We start from the raw sequence: 20,758 nt of genomic DNA, 5'->3' as shown, positions 1-20,758 counted from the left end.
ATTTTCCAAGTAAATCTCAATTATAATTAGAAAATCAAATGCAACTTTCTTAATAGAAGAGTGAAATTTGACATTTTTCTAAACCTAGTAATATTTAGATCCACAATATCTTATAATTTAGTTCCTTGGGGTTTTTTCTTTATACTGAAAATGGTAGGTGTTAAAAAATATTTTGGAAAACTTTGAGAATAAATGAAAACCTAGAAGTTAATTAAGATGAAATTATAGTATTTTAACTAAATTTAATATAGCAGGTAACACTTTGAATGTCAATGATGTGTCATCCACATAGGAAGCCAAATGAAATAAGGAGAGATTGAATGAGAGAGACAATCCTTGACTTCAGGGAGCTTATTATTCAGTAGGGAGTTATCATGCAAAAGTATTGTAAAATGAATATTTACACTTTATTGAGCATTTATAATTTTTTTTTTTTTTTGAGACAGAGTCTCACTTTGTCACTCAGGCTGGAGTGCAGTGGTGCGATCTCCGCTCACTGCAACCTCCGCCACCCGGGTTCAAGCGATTCTCCTCCTCAGCCTCCTGAGTAGCAGGAATTACAGACACACGCCACCACACCCGGCTAATTTTTGTATTTTTAGTAGAGATGAAGTTTCACCATGTTGGTCAGGCTGGTCTTGAACTCCTGACCTCGTGATCTGCCTGCCTCGGCCTCCCAAAGTGCTGGGATTACAGGTGTGAGCCACCATGCCTGGCCGAACACTTATAATTTTAAATGCAGTATTTTTGCTGTGATCTCTAAAATACCAATACTAGTCATGATAAGGAAAATTTTTCTTTTTTTTAATGTAGAAATGCAGTCTTGCTATGTTGGCCACTGGTCTCAAACTCTTGGCCTCAAGCAATCTTCTCACCTCAGCCTGCCAAAGTGCTGGGATTACAGGCATGATGCTTATTACATGTTAGGCATCATCCAAGGCACCTCAAACATTATCTTGTTTAACCTGTCCACAAACAGAAAACAGATTTAAATCTTTACATAGACTAGAAAACAAAGTAATTTGCCTGGATCTAAGATTCTGTTGAACACAGAAATCTCATGAAATTATCAACAATATATAGAAGACCATCTAAATATAGGATACATTTGCAAGAGAATTCAAGCAAAGGATCTAAGTGCCAAAATGGAAAAGTGGAAGGCAGCTTTATCTGTTTGCTCACTGATTTATACCAAGTTCTTAGAAATGTATCTTGTAAATAAAAGATGCTCAATAAATATTTAATCACAGCTACTCAAGAGGATAAGGTGGAGGATCACTTGAACCCAGCAGTTCGACATTACAGTGACCTGCGATAGCACCACTGCACTCCAGCCTGGGCTACAGAGTGAAACCCTGTCTCTAACAAAAAGAAAAAAAAGAAAAATTAAGTAAAGACTAGTCAGCCTAATTTTAGTATTTGGATTGCTACTAAATATAATCATAAAATTGTTAGCTACCAAATAGTTTTAAAAACCACCATTGTCAACCATAACTAAATGTGATTTTACGCAAGTTAATCACCCCAGAACAATTTAATATTTTGTGATAGTGATGGTTTAAAAAAAGGCAAGACTTTTAATAGATCTGGATCTTAGTAAGGCCTCTGATACAGACTCACATGACATTTTTCACCAAGAAATTTGGAATATTTTGTAAGGTCAATGTATAACTGGTGGAAAGGTCATACCCATAGGTGGTGATCAATGATTATGGGACAAACTGAGGTCGCATATTGAGAGCTGTCCCACTGGGGTCAGTTCTCAGGCCCACTATTGTCATAAACTTTATCAGTGGCTTGGAAGATAATCTCATCCACCAGCTTAATGAGAACATTAGCTGTCCTAGTCTTGGAAGTCTGCCAACACTGCAAAGCACAAGAATGGAATCCAAGTGTCCCTGGTTAATTTTGGTCCATCAAAAGTGTGACTTAAACCATAGTGACAGACCCTGTATATTTAAAAACTGCACACTAACTACTTGAGTATAAGCATAAACACACTAACATAGCCCTAGTCCATAAGTAAAGACAAGGGAATTCCTTTATTGACCATTGTGAATTCCAACAGTATTCAGTTTACTGAGTATCACAATGCCTTCTATGTCCTAATTGGAGCATTGTTTCCTTTTTTTCAATTTTAAAAAGGATACCACACATAGAAATACCCAACAAATCTTAATTGATAGAATAAAAATTAACTAATATAGTTTAATTACTAATTTAATTTTATATAACATAAATTAATTTTATTCCAAATAAATGTTTTACATTCTCTTGCTCCATGTTTTATAGATAGTAAGCATTCAAGAAATATTTGTTAAATAAATTGATAATCTGAAAAGGAAACTTGAGAAGCAACAGATAATTTAAAAAAATTTATTTATTTATGTTAATTTATATTTACCATGCATTTAACTGGCATCTATTGTGCTTTTACTATTTGTCAGATATGTGTTAGGCAATGGGAATACAGTAATGAATGAGTCATTGAGGCTGCTCAGAGGAGCAAACGGCCCAGCTTAAAAAACAGAAAAAAGCAATGAGTACTATGATATGTGGCAGATACTAGAAGGAATGAGTACTATGATATGTGGCAGATACTAGGAGGAATGAGTACTATGATATGTGGCAGATACTAGGAGGAATGAGTACTATGATATGTGGCAGATACTAGAAGGAATGAGTACTATGATATGTGGCAGATACTAGAAGGAATGAGTACTATGATATGTGGCAGATACTAGAAGGAATGAGTACTATGATATGTGGCAGATACTAGAAGGAATGAGTACTATGATATGTGGCAGATACTAGAAGGAATGAGTACTATGATATGTGGCAGATACTAGAAGGAATGAGTACTATGATATGTGGCAGATACTAGAAGGAATGAGTACTATGATATGTGGCAGATACTAGAAGGAATGAGTACTATGATATGTGGCAGATACTAGAAGGAATGAGTACTATGATATGTGGCAGATACTAGAAGGAATGAGTACTATGATATGTGGCAGATACTAGAAGGAATGAGTACTATGATATGTGGCAGATACTAGAAGGAATGAGTACTATGATATGTGGCAGATACTAGAAGGAATGAGTACTATGATATGTGGCAGATACTAGAAGGAATGAGTACTATGATATGTGGCAGATACTAGAAGGAATGAGTACTATGATATGTGGCAGATACTAGAAGGAATGAGTACTATGATATGTGGCAGATACTAGAAGGAATGAGTACTATGATATGTGGCAGATACTAGAAGGAATGAGTACTATGATATGTGGCAGATACTAGAAGGAATGAGTACTATGATATGTGGCAGATACTAGAAGGAATGAGTACTATGATATGTGGCAGATACTAGAAGGAATGAGTACTATGATATGTGGCAGATACTAGAAGGAATGAGTACTATGATATGTGGCAGATACTAGAAGGAATGAGTACTATGATATGTGGCAGATACTAGAAGGAATGAGTACTATGATATGTGGCAGATACTAGAAGGAATGAGTACTATGATATGTGGCAGATACTAGAAGGAATGAGTACTATGATATGTGGCAGATACTAGAAGGAATGAGTACTATGATATGTGGCAGATACTAGAAGGAATGAGTACTATGATATGTGGCAGATACTAGAAGGAATGAGTACTATGATATGTGGCAGATACTAGAAGGAATGAGTACTATGATATGTGGCAGATACTAGAAGGAATGAGTACTATGATATGTGGCAGATACTAGAAGGAATGAGTACTATGATATGTGGCAGATACTAGAAGGAATGAGTACTATGATATGTGGCAGATACTAGAAGGAATGAGTACTATGATATGTGGCAGATACTAGAAGGAATGAGTACTATGATATGTGGCAGATACTAGAAGGAATGAGTACTATGATATGTGGCAGATACTAGAAGGAATGAGTACTATGATATGTGGCAGATACTAGAAGGAATGAGTACTATGATATGTGGCAGATACTAGGAGGAATGAGTACTATGATATGTGGCAGATACTAGAAGGAATGAGTACTATGATATGTGGCAGATACTAGAAGGAATGAGTACTATGATATGTGGCAGATACTAGAAGGAATGAGTACTATGATATGTGGCAGATACTAGAAGGAATGAGTACTATGATATGTGGCAGATACTAGAAGGAATGAGTACTATGATATGTGGCAGATACTAGAAGGAATGAGTACTATGATATGTGGCAGATACTAGAAGGAATGAGTACTATGATATGTGGCAGATACTAGAAGGAATGAGTACTATGATATGTGGCAGATACTAGAAGGAATGAGTACTATGATATGTGGCAGATACTAGAAGGAATGAGTACTATGATATGTGGCAGATACTAGAAGGAATGAGTACTATGATATGTGGCAGATACTAGAAGGAATGAGTACTATGATATGTGGCAGATACTAGAAGGAATGAGTACTATGATATGTGGCAGATACTAGAAGGAATGAGTACTATGATATGTGGCAGATACTAGAAGGAATGAGTACTATGATATGTGGCAGATACTAGAAGGAATGAGTACTATGATATGTGGCAGATACTAGAAGGAATGAGTACTATGATATGTGGCAGATACTAGAAGGAATGAGTACTATGATATGTGGCAGATACTAGAAGGAATGAGTACTATGATATGTGGCAGATACTAGAAGGAATGAGTACTATGATATGTGGCAGATACTAGAAGGAATGAGTACTATGATATGTGGCAGATACTAGAAGGAATGAGTACTATGATATGTGGCAGATACTAGAAGGAATGAGTACTATGATATGTGGCAGATACTAGAAGGAATGAGTACTATGATATGTGGCAGATACTAGAAGGAATGAGTACTATGATATGTGGCAGATACTAGAAGGGATACAGGACAGGTCATTATGGACAGCGGAGAGTGAGAGGCTGTCTAAATTGAGACACAATGGTGATCTGAATAAGAAAAAATTTAAATAATGTTTGAACTGAAGTTTTGTGGATGAGTGAGCCTTAATCATGTTCTCTGTGTGTTTGTGTGTGTGTGTGTGTGTTTGTGTGTATGTGTGTTGTAGGGAAAAAAGCTACAATTGACCTTCAGTGTTCATGGGTGATTGATTCCAGGACCCTCGTCAGATAACAAGACTGGCAAATGTCCAAACATCTTATATAAAATGCTGTAATATTTGCATATAACCTATGAATATGCTCCTGTTTACTTTAAATTATCTCTAGATTACTTATAATGCCTAAATACAGAGCCTACACATCATTTAATTATCGTGAATTCAACATAGAATTCAGTGCATGGAAAATTGCTTTTTGAAATGCTGCAGCTTAAATAAAATCAGATGGAATTGAAGCTAAGCATCATAGTTTCTGTCGGTGTTTTAACATTAGAACAATGTTCACACGATATTTATTCCTGAAAGTTATTAAAAATAGAATTTTAAAAATCAATCTTTCCCATTTTATATAGGAAACAAAGGTTTAAGAGCTAGAATTGCTATCTAAAATTCCCTCTTGCTTTGAAATGAAATATGTTGCTTGAATTATGAGTGAGAAAACACATTTATTGACCATTTATTTCATGTCTGGCATGAATATACATTTTTACACCTAGGATACTTATTATAGCTTTCACATATTATCACTGGTTTAATCCAGTGAAAGGTTATTTCTCTTTTACATGACCATACAAGTTACTAGAAGACTTTACTCACTGTATCTATTTGAAGATCCATGCAGAAAAAAGCTTTCAAGGTCATAACTAAGAAGACAACATGGAGAATTGAGTCCCGGTTTGTCACACTTCACATATCACTTCTGCTCACATTTAGAAGCAAGTCCCAAGGCTAAACCTGTTGACAAAAACAAAACAAAACAAAAACAATGCAACCATGTGTCAGGAAGTGAAAAATAAGAGACACTATAGAAGAGGTGCTGCACAGCCCAAGTGTACAGAAACGTGGGCAGAAAAGTGAGTATCGCTGTGAGCAGCGGGTTTCCTCTTGAATTTGTGCCTTCAACGAGCATCTGCTCTGCTTATGTCTTGGCCACATTGTCACTTAGCACAGCTTTCATTACAGCCTCTTGCGTTCTTTGTGAACCTTAGGGAATCACTAAAGGAATGGAGACAAGAGGTGGAGGTGAGACAAGACAAAGAGGGGGGAAGACAGAACAGGAGGGGACCTCTGACTAGCCTGCCTTTTTATGTTGATGATTGCTTTTTCTTAATAAAACTGTGAGACATTGGAGCTGAAGAAAGGGTAAAATTGGATCCCTCCCTGGTGTTTAAATTGCTCTTCACACAGCCCCGTGGAGGTTATCTCATAGCATAATAAACACCACCTCGTAGGAACAGGGAAGTAAGAAGTTTTAACTGGCTGGCCATGTTGGCTCACACCTGTAACCCCAGCACTTTGGGAGGCCAAGGCGGGTGGATCTCCTGAGGTCAGGAGTTCGAGACCAGCATGGCCAACGTGGCAAAACCCCATCTCTACTAAAAATACAAAAATTAGCTGGGTGTGGTGGCAGGCACCTGTAATCCCAGCTACTCAGGAAGTTGAGACAGGAATCCCTTGAACTCGGGAGGCAGAGGTTGCAGTAAGCCAAGATCCTGCCACTGCACTCCAGCCTGGGTGACAGAATGAGACTCCATTCATCTCAAAAAAAACAAATAATAAATAAGTTCTAACTGACCATGTGAAAAATAAAAATAATAATCTCCATTTAATTAAATTGTTAATAGATGAATAAACAATTCAACCTTAGACTATCAACTCACAAAAAAAGCAAGAGTTTGCAGTTAACACATCACATCTGTTCCTGACTCTTAAAACTTAACGTTTCAAATTGAGGATTAGATGATGACCTTGTTAGGAATTAAACTGAGCAAGCCGTTGTTAGGAAACAGAGAGCAATTCTTGACAAAAATCTAATTTATTTCTCTCCTTATAGCTTAAGTCAACTCAAATAGCGATTATCAGCAGCATCAGCATTAGTGTTATTATTTTGCTAAATGCATCTAATGATATAATTAAAACTTTAAAATGTAATTGCTCTATACTATATGTTAACTAGGAATAAGCTTATATATGTATTGTAATATGCAAATATATATGGAAATGTGTGTTTTTAAATTGCATTTATTCATATACATTTATTCTTGGAAAAATTATATACATACATAAATTTTAGAAACACTTTTTTTAATATATTTCCCTTTCCAATAATAAGGAAGCCAGTGTCCCTGGTCTGCTTTTCAAATTCAAGATGGAATCATCTTTGATAACATATATTGGAGTGAATGTCTTGATCTAGGAATATATATGACCCATTATTTCTAACATCATACAATATTTTGAGAGACAGCAGCTGCTAAATAAAATTATCACATGATAGCCTGCAAAAACATCATCAAGACAATTATTTCTCCCTTACACCCACATTGTCTTTAAAAAGCCGACAGTGCAGCCTTCAGTCTGTGGTTGAAGGTTCAAGAGTCCCAAAGCCAAACAACTTGGAGTCCGATGTTTGAGGGCAGGAAGCATCCAGCAGGGAGAAAGATGGAGGCTGGGAAACTAAGCCAGTCTAGTTTCTGCAGGTTCTTCTGTCTGCTTTTATTCTGGCCGCACTGGCAGCTGATTAGGTGGTGCCCACTCAGATTAAGGGTGCGTCTGCCTTCCCCAGTCCACTGACTAAAATGTTAATCTCCTTTGGCAACACCCTCACAGATACACCCAGGAACAATACTTCACATCCTTCAATTCAATCAAATGGACACTCAGTGTTAATCATCATAGGTGGTAATGGAGAATAGAAGTGATCTGGCTGGTGTCTGTGGCTGCTACAGTAAGACCTAATCACATGGGATACTGCATTTCAAGGCAGCCTACTTTTATGAATAGCACCGTTAATGTTAAGTATTTGGAAAGGCTCATTGACATTCCTGGGACTCTTGCTATTACATTCATTCCCCACAGCTTCCTTCCAGGCTTTCACTCAGGTTCTCCCTCTTTCTCTCTCCCCACCTACTTAATTCTTCCTCTCCTTCTAGCAGCTGGCCTTCCTCTGCTCCACACCCATATCGCTAGGTACCAAATTGGGGAACTCTTTCTATACAAATGTAGTTTTTAACCTATATCAGTGTCCCTTTCATTACTAATCTGTGTGTTTTGCTTAAATAGAAAGAGATTTATTAGAGTCTTAGAGAGCTGGAAGAATCTCCAAGAAGGACAGCAATAACAGAAGTTAAGAAAAAGCTCAATCATATTTAATTATCTTTAAATGAAAGCCCCAACACTATTTTTTATAGTTCTAGGCAGTAAGGATTTTAAGAATTATATACTAGGACTTCCACCAGATCTGAATACAAAGCATCAACCCACTGAACCTGTGCTGCCTGCTTTCTAAAGAAGCCAGCATCCCTCGATATAGTTGCTTCCTCTGATTGCTTGATTCCTTCCTCAGAGTCGATGTAGTTATAACTACTTAGAGGAACCACAGCTGTGTGGGAGTCCATCTGCAAAGGAATCTGAAAATGGTAATTACCTATGTGTGTATGTATGTATGTGTTCATCTATGTATCTATTAATAATTTGTTCATTTGTTTTTAGTTTACCACATTTTTATTAAAGAAAATTGTATTAGAAAGTGATTGAAATGAATATTGACTCAATTCATAGTACTCTCAAAACATCTCATTCTAATTTGTTTGAAGTGATTATTTAATCCTGAAAAATCTTTGAAAAAATTTTATGAATACATATTTAAAGTGTTTCCAACAGCAAAAATAACCAAATAATTTGATGAATCATATCTACAAAAGAACATTAAACATCTCATTTAGCAGCCCTAGATAATATTTAACACATTTTATACATACATTAGCTGCCTTTAGATAGAGAGTTCTATAAACATAATATAGTTTGTTAAAATCTACCATTATATGGAATAACAAAATGCATTTTATTTGTTCTGCTAACAGTTGCCTAAGTAGAGGTTTAACATTTGGTGCAAGGGATGAATTTACTAAATCACCCTTCTGGGAGAGGTGGCCCAGAAGATGCATAAAGTTTGTTTGCCTTCATGCAAAGTTATGTTCTTTCTGGACTTTCAGAGTGTAGAACTAGCAAAAGTTAAAAATAGCATTCACAAAGAGTGGAGAAAAAAGACCACAAATGTAAAAAAAATCAGTATAATTCTCTTTAATGCAGAATTAAAGATAGTGAAGTTAACTAAAGAGACTTGGCCTGAAACTTCTTCAGATAAAACAAAATTCCAAAAGAGTATTACATGGATCCTAAAGTAATTTATTTATTTCTTAATGGTGTGTAAAATGTCTTACAATTGTTTTTCATCAGTACTTTTCTTTTACTATCCTCAGAACACATGGGATTAAAATTAGGTAATTTAGGATTTCAATGAACATATTTACCATGGTATTCACTTTGTTTTTTCCCATCCAAACTAAAATGAAAACATTCCAGGTCATTTTATTTTCAGAATAAACCCTCAAAACTGCAGAGTTCTAACAAAAGATTGAAATAGTTGCTCAATTATCAAACAAATGATAGTTGCAAGATTTTACTAAAAAATGAATATTCATAATAACCTCCAAAAATAAAGAATGAGGATGCTATAAGTAATCATTTCAATCAAGAGTGCAGGTGTCAGATTCCCAGGTGATGGGGGTTAGGCACTGTGGTATAAACCTGGCTATGGCCAAATGGAGACAACAGGTACTGGGTTTTGTCTTTTTTATTTATTTTCTGTCTTTCATATAATTGAAGAAAATATTATGTATCCAAGAAAATGTACGTTTTCAATTTCTTTCTGCCAAAGGTTTCTTCAGCCCAGTCTTTGATTCATTATAATATTTTCTCTTCTGATGTCTCAAAAATAATATAACATTATTTTATTTTGCAATGTTGTAATCCAAAGTCCAATTATAATTTTGTGTTCTTGGAAATGTGCTGTGTTTCAATACAAAATATTTTAGGCTTGTTTAAAAGAATAATAAAAGGAGAAGTAAAACAAGAGAAGAGAAGACCATAAAGGAACAGAAGGAAGACAGTAGTCATTGTATCAGTGGTAAATCAGAAGGGAGGTCTATCACTTCTTTCTTTCTCCCATTCTCAATCTGTACATCTATCTGGATTTGTATTGATCTTTATGTTCTACCCGCTTTCATTTCCAGGGATTTGTCACATTTTTCCCAAATCTAATGTTCAGCCTTTCACAGGAAAAAATGGGGAGGCATCTTTTCCCATCTCTTCCATTATTATGGATTTTGCTTCATAGGTCATCCACTACCCTATCTGGGACTCCAAATTTCCCACTCTATTTCTTTCCTGTCCAAAGTAAACATCTCTACATTTCCATGAGCTCAGAAAACAAATGGACAGACATAACAATTTTTATTTAATCTTTGCATACCTGCAACCTACTACAGCTACACCATTGGTCTCCTTCACCCCAGTGTTCCAAATTGTATTTTCCTCTTCCCATTTCACATTTCTATTCCTACTGTCTTAAAACTCATGGTAGCATGGCTTCCAATTCAACTATTCAAGTGAAAAGTTCTCTTAGGAAATTTCCAGTGTCCTCTAGTTTGCTAAATCTCAGGAACAAATTCAAGTGAGAGTCTTCTCTTTATGGTATATACTGCTGTTAGATTGCTTCACATTTTCACTCTTAAAATGCAGTCATCCATAGCTCCCATGACACTAGTGTCTCAAGATTTTTCTTTTACATTTCTGAGCATTCTTTCTCAATTAGTTTTGTAGACTCTTCTTCTGTATGCCATTCTTCCATATATCATTTACAGTTAGTGTCACATAGCATTCTCTCCTGGGCTCAATTTTCTTCTTACTCTCCAAACTCTCCTTAAGTGATCTTATGCATATTCATAGGCTAATAGCCAGTAAATGTATATCTACAGATCACACATCTCCTTTTTGAGTTTAAGACCGGTATATGTATATACATATATGCATTGTGTAGCTCTAATGGAATTTCTTAAAGACAGCTCACCATTAGGATATCCAAAACCTAACTTATCACTGCTTTTATTGTAACACTCGTTACCAGTCACCAATCTCTATTCTCTGTATTAATGAGTTGCCAAACAATTCATTCAGTATTTCAATCACTATAAACCATGCTACTTATACATGCAGTCAGTCTTATATGCACTGTATTTCCAAAAGCTCTCTATCATGTCTACCACCATTTCCTTAGCTCAGGCTGTCCACATTTCATGCCCAAATTACCACAGCAGCCATTCCTGCCTCCAGGCCTACATTGTCTTCTCGTTTCTTAAATGATACTCTTCTTAAAATGTGATATTGACTTTTAATCACTAAGTCTTTATTTTTAACTACTAATTACTCTCTCTGGAAATCAGGAGAAAATATTAAATTGAACAAGAAGAACAGGAAGAAGAAAAATGGTTGAGAAGAATGGTTCAGGTCAGGGCCAAAGTTAACAGTCCATGTTAATAAGTGCTTAATATATAATGTGCCAGATGTTTTAAGCCTATTTTCACATTTTAATCCTTATAATGTCTCTATGAGCAAGGCAGTATAATTTCCTAAATGTGATGGTTAATATTGAGTGTGAACTTGATTGTATTGAAGAATGCAAATTATTGTTCCTGGGTGTGTCTGTGAAGGTGTTGCCAAGGGAGATTAACATTTGGGTCAGTGGACTAGGAGAGGCAGATCAACCCTTAATCTGGGTGGGCACCACCTAATCAGCTTCCAGTGCAGCTAGGATAAAAACAGGCAGAGGAACATGGAAAGATTAGACTGCCTGAGACTTCTGGCCTCCACCTTTCTCTTGTGCTGGATACCTCCTGCCCTTGGACATCAGACTCCAAGTTCTTCAGCTTTTGGACTCTTGGACTTACACCAGTGGTTTTTCAGGGGCCTTTGACCACAGACTGAAGATTGCACTGTTGGCTTCCCTACTTTGGAGGTTTTGGGACTCAGTCTGGCTTCCTTGCTCCTCAGCTTACAGACAGCCTTTTGTGGGACTTCACCTTGTGATCATATGAGTCAATATTCCTTAATAACCTCCCTTTCATATATACATCTATTCTATCAGTCCTGTCCACCTAGAGAACCCTGACTAATATATCAGATTTTTACATGTAAGAAAACTGAGGTATGCAGACATCGAGTACTTGGAGAGAGATTCAATTCCAGGAAGTCTGAGTCCAAGACTCAGGCTCCTGTGACTACAGGCGATTATTGAAACCACTACTTTTTTTTCTTGGTGGAATATAAGACATCGAAAACATGACCTTGCCTTGAAAGACAACTGTGTACAAGTAGAGCGAGAGAAGCAGTCAAAGAGGTAGAGAAATTAGAAGAAAACATTCAATAAATCAAAAAGGAAAAATTTTCTTTAGAAAAGGAGGTCATCCACAGTGTTAAGAATCCTAGGATGGTGAATAGAGAAAAGCTATTTTTAAAAGCCTTTTCAATTTATCTTAAATAGTAATTGGTGACATTTTAAAATGTACGTTTATTAGAGTGGGAGTTATTTTTAATAAACTCTGGATTATAACTTTTTAAAATTTTATCACATTTGCTGATGACTTGCAAAAACAAGATAGAAGACTAAAATTTCCCAAATTTTCAATATGGCTTTTTATACTAACAATAAAACACTTTATTTGCTACTAAAATAGTACAAGTAAATAAGGAAAATAGAGAAACTGATGTTATTTCAATAATTATTTCAATATGAATAGAATAAAACATAATGAGGAACACGTGTTTGCTTGGTGCTAATGATATAACGTTTTGCAGTTTTATAGATAAAGCAAAATGTGTAATTTGAACAAGATGTTGACATGTTTTAGGATTAGTATCTAAGGGCAAATATTTCAGAAAATATGTGGAAAGGTAAACCACATATTTGCTACTTGGAGTCCTCTATGTATGTGTCTTTAGATTGCACTTTACTTGGTTTTTCAAAATGAAATTGTGATCTGTTCTCAATACTCTATATCTTTAAAAAATCCCACAGAAGCAGTTCAGCAAAGTGGTTAAGAGCTCAGGTACTGTGTCACATTTTTGTCTAAGTAATTTCCCAGCTACAGGGCCTTGGGAAACTTAACTTTTCTGAGCTTCAGATTCCTCATTTTTAAAATGAGAATGATAACATTAAAACAACCTCATAGGACCAATGTGTTGTTTAGGTTAAGATAATGCCTGTAAAGTACTTTCACTGGAACATAGTAAGCATTCAATATAAAGTAGTTAGCATTGTTGTCATTGTTATTATCACTACTATTTTTCATTATTGTTACCAATAAAACCAACACTTCCTAAAATTACTTACTATTAATCTGAGCATCCTTTCAGTCTCACTATCAGTGTCAATTGTTTGCATTCTGAGAAGTGTGTCATATAGTTTCTTTTAAGTTGCATAGCAGAGAATCACATTCAGTTTTTCTCAGGTGATGGGAACCCAGTTTAACAATATATGGGTAAATAAGAAAACATAAGAGCTGGCCTTAGAAGCCACCTGGGGCCTGAAATGTTGTTTTCTTACAGGACCTGATACAACCCTAGCTCTATTGGTCTGGATGTGCTCAATCAGAAGTATTTCTACTGGTCATTTCTGCTAAAACAGGTATTGCCTGGGCTCTATGGAAATACTTCTACCTATTTGATGTCCAGCTACTACTGCAGAGCCTGCTGCACCTGCACTGACTCTAATGTCAAGGTGACCAATTTCAACTCCAACTCCCCTGGAAAAGAATGCATTGATGGATTGACGGTCACAATCTAGCATAGTGTGTCGCTGGTATGTGGGGTTCTTCCCTTGATCCCCTTAGACTGCTGGGCAGTAATCCCTTGTAAATCAACTGCATAGCCAATGCAAAGGGAACAGAACTTGGCAAGATCAAGATAGATCTGGCTGTTATGTTCAGGCTCCTTGAAGAGATTAATGTAACTGGTAGATGCCTTGCATAACATTCCAATATGGAAAGTACATTAGGTGGCAAAGCAAGACTTTTTAATTCATTGGTCTTCTTATTAATTCATTTTGGAATTTCAAAATACAGAATTTGCATTCATTATAGATTTCTCATGAGAAGTCGTTCTGACTAGTCTTCATACCACCCTTATTTGGGGGCCGCTTTTCCCATTTCACCACGAGAGGGCAGTGGTCAGTCTGGGAAGCTATTTTGTGCAACATGACCTTGTCCTCTCACCAGGCCTGACAGGGAAGGGCCATCAGAGTCCATTCCCCAAAGACAATGACTTAGCCTAAGCTATTCGCGGTTCAATCCCTAGGAATTTGAAGTTGAGACTGAAAAAAAGAAAAGTCTGCTCCAGGGAGCAACATGTCAACTTGGGGTTCATCAGCGGCCATGTTTTGTTGTTGTTGTTTCTCTATGTGGTCAGGAAAATTGGAATCCGCTGATCCTTGAGAAGGAGAAAATTGAAACAGACACAAAGAAAGGCATAAAACTTCCTAGCTCTTAGTCTCCAGGCAGTTCCAGAGGACTAAATTTATGCTTACCCTTCAATTCTATGAGATATTCTAGCGTCATTATAATAAATATTCCATTTTGCTTAAGCTAGTGCCTGTGAGTATCTGTAATTTGAAACTGAGTCTAAATAATCAATACAAAGGTAAACTAATTATTTTTCTCCCAAGGATGTAAAGTAGGCACTAAAATGGCATAAATTGTATACTAAAATTCCAAAATAAATTTTGTAACTATTCTGCAGTATTGAAAGAGGGAACAAAAAAAAACTTGGATCATTAAATTCTGGGAATAGTACAGTTTTGATGACCTCAGTTATTAAATTATTTTAAAGGTTTTTGTTTGTTTGTCTCATCCTTATTATTGAAATTTTAAATTCCTAACATACTTGATGACATGTAGTAGAGAAAATAAATATTCAATTATTTTGGGATCTTCAATTCAAATAAATAGTAATTTCATAGTTAGAAATGTAGATATAAATGTAGACAATAGAAGAGGTGGTGAAGGTTTACTCCAAATCCAGAAGATATGTATGTGTGTGTGTGTGTGTGTGTGTCTGTGTGTGTGTGTATCTAAAGAATATCTGAAGATGAGTTTATATTATGACTAAACTCAAACTCCGATATAAATTTATTTTCTTGTCATTTGTCTTTTTCTCTAAGGAGGTACACACAGACACACACACACAACTACTTTTAAATTTTCTGTAATTAGGAACGCATACATATATATTCCCATCATTCCAGGGTGCAGACATAGAGCTGACCAGGTGGGTGATACTTGTGTTTCTAGTGACTACAATCTGGCCTTGGTCATTCTAAAATCACATTCCTAAATTATTCCTAAATTCCTAAAGCATTTCAGACTTGCACTAATACTTGGCTTTGAATATTAGGGGCTTAATTGGAAGCAACTGATTCTGGCCAGTTAGATCCTGATGAGGCTTGAAGAACTCCTGAAAGAGTTTGGCATTTCTGAGAGTTCTCTTTTCCAAGAATTGTCCTTTTCCTTTGTATGATTCATTTGTTGCACGGATGTATGGTTTTCCCTCATCCACACTCATTTCGAGAAATGAGTGTGTACACCAAATGTACCCTAATTTGGTGGCCTGAAAAATAACCCACCATTTGATTATATTCATTGCTCCTGTGGATCAAGAATTCAGACGGTGTCCAACAAAACTGGCTGGTCTCTGGTGTATGATTTTGGAGCCTCTTTTACTTCCTTGTCTGGTGCCTGACTTAATCTGCCTCAGCTGGGACTGTAAGCCAGATACCCTCACAGGGCCTGCCTAAGGTGGTTTAGGTTTCTCTCAGCATGGCAGCTAGAATCCGAGATACCCAAGAGGAAGCATCTGGAAAGTGATTGTTCTAGGAGAACAAGGTACAAGCTGCATGGAAATTTTATGTCCCAGCCTTGGAAGTTATATAACATCACTTCCTCACTGAATTTATAGGGCAGGGGATCTAGACCCCACTCTCAACAGAAGGAATGTCAAAGAATTTGCAGCCATCTTAAATCCAACCAACTAAGAGCAGACAGAAGAAGCCAAATCAAAATCTGAGTATACATTACTGGTAAAACTAGATTGAAAAATACAGCAGGGACATTTTACTTATCCCACTCGTATTTGAGTTTGCCTACCTAGATGCAGATAAAATTTCAAACTGCAGCTTCTTCCTCATCTTTCCCCACACTATTGTAAGAGAGGATAGATCTCAAAATATTTATTACACTGGAAGAGGAAAGAGAGAAGAATTTACTCTGCTTGAAGGCAGTCAAGGGAGAAAAGAGAACTTTTGGGACACTAACTGATTATGTGGACAAATTAGATACTCCTTCCTCCTCCTGCAGAGTAGTAAGTCAGGGGGTGGACAGCAGAATAATGAGAAGGGTCCTGAACAAGATACCCAGGAAAGTATAAATGGTGGTGCAAATTTTTTTTCTGTGCAAATGTAACACATTGAGGACAATTTTTTCCCTAATAATTCCCTACCTCACTCCCTCATAATCTCTAAGCAATATATGTGTTTCTCAAACCTAAAGATGTAAAACCACACAGTATGTATTCCTGAACAGTGTAAAAGTTTTGTGCAAAATTATTGCAGATAGAAGGAAATAGCCTGACTTGCTTAGCTCTCAAAATTAAATAGAGAAATAATCAGAGATTTTTACATAACCAGGATATTATTAGTTTTGTTTCTTAATGTCAATTTTAAGCATTTAACAAAATACAGACTAGACATCATGTGCATTATTAAATAGCTCTTACTATGGAAATGTGATAGTCAATATTATAATTATCCAGGATTGTAATCTTGAAATAGAGATGCTTAGCAATATATTTGTTTTCTATATTGTTTTCCATGTAGAGCTTACCATGCAGTATTTTTTCTTCATAATACTTAATACAAGTTTAATGAATGAATTATGCTGTGATTACTTATTTACTGTGTGACATCCTAGGAGTCATTGATTGTGTTAATGGCTCGAATACTTCACAATCCATCTGATTAAAGCTATCGCCTTGAGATTTTGCATTTTCTTCCACAAAAGAAGACATTTCTCTTCCCCTTGATTTGGGGTTTGGTCATCTAATTAACTTGCTTTGACCAATGGAATAAAGCAGAACTTATGGAGAGCTAGTTCCAAGTCAAGAATCCAAGGGACTTTGTGTAAAAAGCTGTTCTACATGAGCTGATGCCATCATCATGAGAAAGACACACCTGGTCTAGCCTATTAGCCTGTGGAAGAGAATGAAAAACATGTGAATCAGAACTTTCCCATCTAAACAAAACCTGCCAAATCCAACCAAGAGCAGAACCCACATGTCTGGCATTACTCCTATGTTCGCAGTTTAGCTGCTTACTTGTGCATTTGCAGATACCAATAGGGGCTCACTATAGGCTACATTTGGCTGGGGCAGCTTACCTGGTGTTATGGTCTGAATTTATCCCCAAACTTCATCTGCTAGAAACATAATCCCCAAGGCAAGTGTTGGGAGGATGGGTTTTTGGGGAGGTATTCAGGTCATGAGGGTTCTGCCCTCATGGGTGGATTAATATCATTGTGAAAGGACTCAATGGAGGGAGTTTGCCTCTCTCTCTTTTGTCCTTCCATCCCTTCCACCTTTTCTACTTGGTGGGGACACAGCCTTCCTCTTCCTCAGAGGATGCAGCAACAAGGCACCAAGTTGGAAGCAGAGATTAGGCCCTTACTAGATCTGAACCTGCTGGTGCGTTGATCTTGGGTTCCAGCCTCCATGAAAAATACATTTCTGTGCTCTATAAATTACCTAGTCTAAAGTATTTTGTTATAACAACACAACCAAAGTAAGACACCTGGTGTATCTGTGCTCTACAGCCCATCCATCCTCCTTTTGGGTGGCTAACACAGACATGTTCTACTCATAGTGATTGCAGAAAAGCTAAAAAGCAAATAGAAATGCATTAGGGTGCTTACTTCAGCAGCACATACACTAAAATTGAAATGATATGGAGATTAGCATAGCTGCTGCACAAGGATGACACACAAATTCATGAAGCATTGCAGATTTTTGTAACACAAAGGATAAATGCTTAAGGAGATGGACACCCCATTTCCCATGATGTGATTATTATACATTACCTGCCTCTATCAACATATCTCATGGACCTTGTGAGATATTTAAACATCTATTATATACCCACAAAAATTTAAAATGAAATATTAAAAAAAAATGGAGGCCTTTGAAGCCTACGCTTTGAACAGACATACCTTCACTTCTGTCTCATTTTATTAACCAAAGCTAGTCATATAGGGAGATATATTCTGCCTTTATCAGAGAAATTCAGAAGTCATATGACAAAGGGCTGTTAGAGAGAGGAGTTAAAAATAAGGATTCTTAATAAAAATTCATTTCTAGCCTTTCCCATATCCACCTAGATTAAGAAATAGAATATTACTAGGACATTAGAAGTCGCTCTGATGTCCTCGCTCAGTTATTATCTCTAACCTTCCTGCTCCATATTAACAATTATCTTGACTTCTATCTACGTAGATCAGTTTTGCTAAGTTTTATAAAATGAAATCATAAAATCTATATTTATCTGTGTTAGGACTCTTTATTTTAATAAAATTTTGTGAGATTCATGCTTATTGTTATAGGTAGCCCTAGTGAGTTAATTTTCATTGTCATTTAGTGTTATATTTTAGGAGTACTCCACAAATCAGTCATCTACTATTGATGGATATTTAGGCTATTTTCAATTTGGGGATATTACAAATAATGCTACCGCAAACACTTGGCAAAGAATTATAAGCTTCTCTTTTGCGTGGGTACTTACAGTGGGTTTGCACAGGCTAAAAGACTTCTGATTGCTCCACATTCTCTTTAACACGATTGTTAGTATTTCTTTTATTTTATTTTTATTACTTATTTTTTTCTTTTAGACAGAGTCTCACTCTGTCATCCAGGCTAGAGTGCAGTGGTGTGATCTCAGCTCACTGCAGCCTCCGCCTCCCGAGTTCAAGCCTCAGTCTCCTGAGTAGCTGGGATTACAGGCATGCACCACCACGCCCAGCTAATTTTCGTATTTTTAGTAGAGACGGGGTTGGCCAGGCTGGTCTCGAACTCCTGAACTCAGGTGATCCGCCTGCCTTGGCCTCCCAAAGTGCTAGGATTACAAGTGTGAATCTCACCTCCCAGCCTATTTTATTTTATTTATTTTTTTAGAGGCAACATCTTGCTCTGTCACCCAGGCTGGAGTACAGTGGTGCGATCATGGTTCCTGGCAGCATCGACCTCCCAGGCTGAAGTGATATTCCTGCCTCAGGCTCCCAAGTAGTTGGGACTACAGGTGTGTGCCACCATGCCTAGCCAGTTTTTAAATTTTAGTCATTTTGGTGGATATTCTTTAAGTGTCTTATATTATGTATAATTTTTCTGCTTTTATAAGTGGTATGACTTTTAAACATAATTTTACTTGTTTATTGCTAATATATAGAAGTATAATTAATACTGATCTTGAGTTCGCTGACCTTGCTAAATGTACTTATTAATTTTAAGTTCATATGTGGATTCATTTATATAGTTTACATACACAGTTGTGTCACTTACAAATAATGAGCTTTCAACTTCCTTTTCATTTTTATAGTTTTTGTTTCCTTATTGCACTGGCTAGAACCTCCAATATGATGTTGAATATGATGTTGAAAAGAAATGGTAATAGAAGATATTCTTATTCGTTTCCAAGCTCTCAGGGAAAAAATATTTTATTATTTTCCCAATAACTGTAATAATTGATGTAGTTTTTGGTGGGGAAGATTACGAAGTACACTTATCAGTTAAGGTGGGGCAGAAACAAATCACAGTGGTGGAATGTCATCAGTTAAGGCTATTTTCACTTCTTTTGTGGCTCTTCAGTTGCTTCAGGCCATCTGGATATATATGTGCAGGTCACAGGGATATGATGGCTTAGCTTGGGCTCAGAGGCCTGACAGTATGTAACCTGCATTTCCCAAATGACTGTCACCAATGAGTTGAAATAGCTGATTGACTGTCACCTACATTCTACTTGTTATTGCCCTCTCTCACCACCAATAAAAGACCTACCAGCACTTCTATTCAAACAAGCCATTGTTCATGCAAAATGGACTTAAGGCTGTCCACTCCAGCTGCGCTCACCCCACTGGCCCAAGAAAGCCTGTGCCACAGCTGGGATCCCTTCTCTGCAAACATGAGGAAACTTGGGTTTTGTGAATTGGTAAGTTGCTCAAGGGTGCACGCTTCGAAGAGACAGACCTGGATCATCAATTTATACTTCTGACTCCAAGGGCACTACCTTCCTTCTGTGTTCGAGCTGATCAACTTCTCATCTCAATACAAAATCATCACACTTTATCCCACCTGTTTATATTACTTCATATTACTTCTTACTTTCACAGTCACACAGATTAGTTTCCTTTGGCAAATAAACTAGAATTGCGGCAATTAAGTAAGAAGGTTAGGGCAGGAGGTTAGGGCAGGAGGTTAGGGCAGGAGGGGTGTGGTCTGAAAGGTCTCACAAGACCAAAGGGCGGTGACTCCTAAGGACAGGGAGCTCAGGGACGCATTGCACAGCCCGAGGTGGGAGTGGTGCGAAGAGCAGGCCTCATCATCTGTCTGGGCAGAGCATAGTTTAGTCAACATTATGTACTTAAGGCTAGTAAATGTACCACAGACTTTATTAGC

At 36.8% G+C, this 20,758-nt stretch overlaps 1 non-coding gene across 1 annotated transcript; it reads left to right on the top strand.

Moving 5' to 3' along the window:
• Positions 1-18,001: 18,001 nt before the first annotated feature.
• LOC129013350 (U6 spliceosomal RNA) lies at positions 18,002-18,105 on the top strand. The gene has a single exon (XR_008493841.1). It is a non-coding gene; the product is annotated as a U6 spliceosomal RNA (small nuclear RNA).
• The last annotated feature ends 2,653 nt before the right edge of the window (positions 18,106-20,758 follow it).

Source organism: Pongo pygmaeus, chromosome 15 (assembly GCF_028885625.2).
Source record: "Pongo pygmaeus isolate AG05252 chromosome 15, NHGRI_mPonPyg2-v2.0_pri, whole genome shotgun sequence".
In the NCBI taxonomy this organism is placed as follows: domain Eukaryota; kingdom Metazoa; phylum Chordata; class Mammalia; order Primates; family Hominidae; genus Pongo; species Pongo pygmaeus.
Note: the sequence above shows the minus strand (reverse complement) of the source record. Positions and strands in the feature narration are given on the sequence as shown.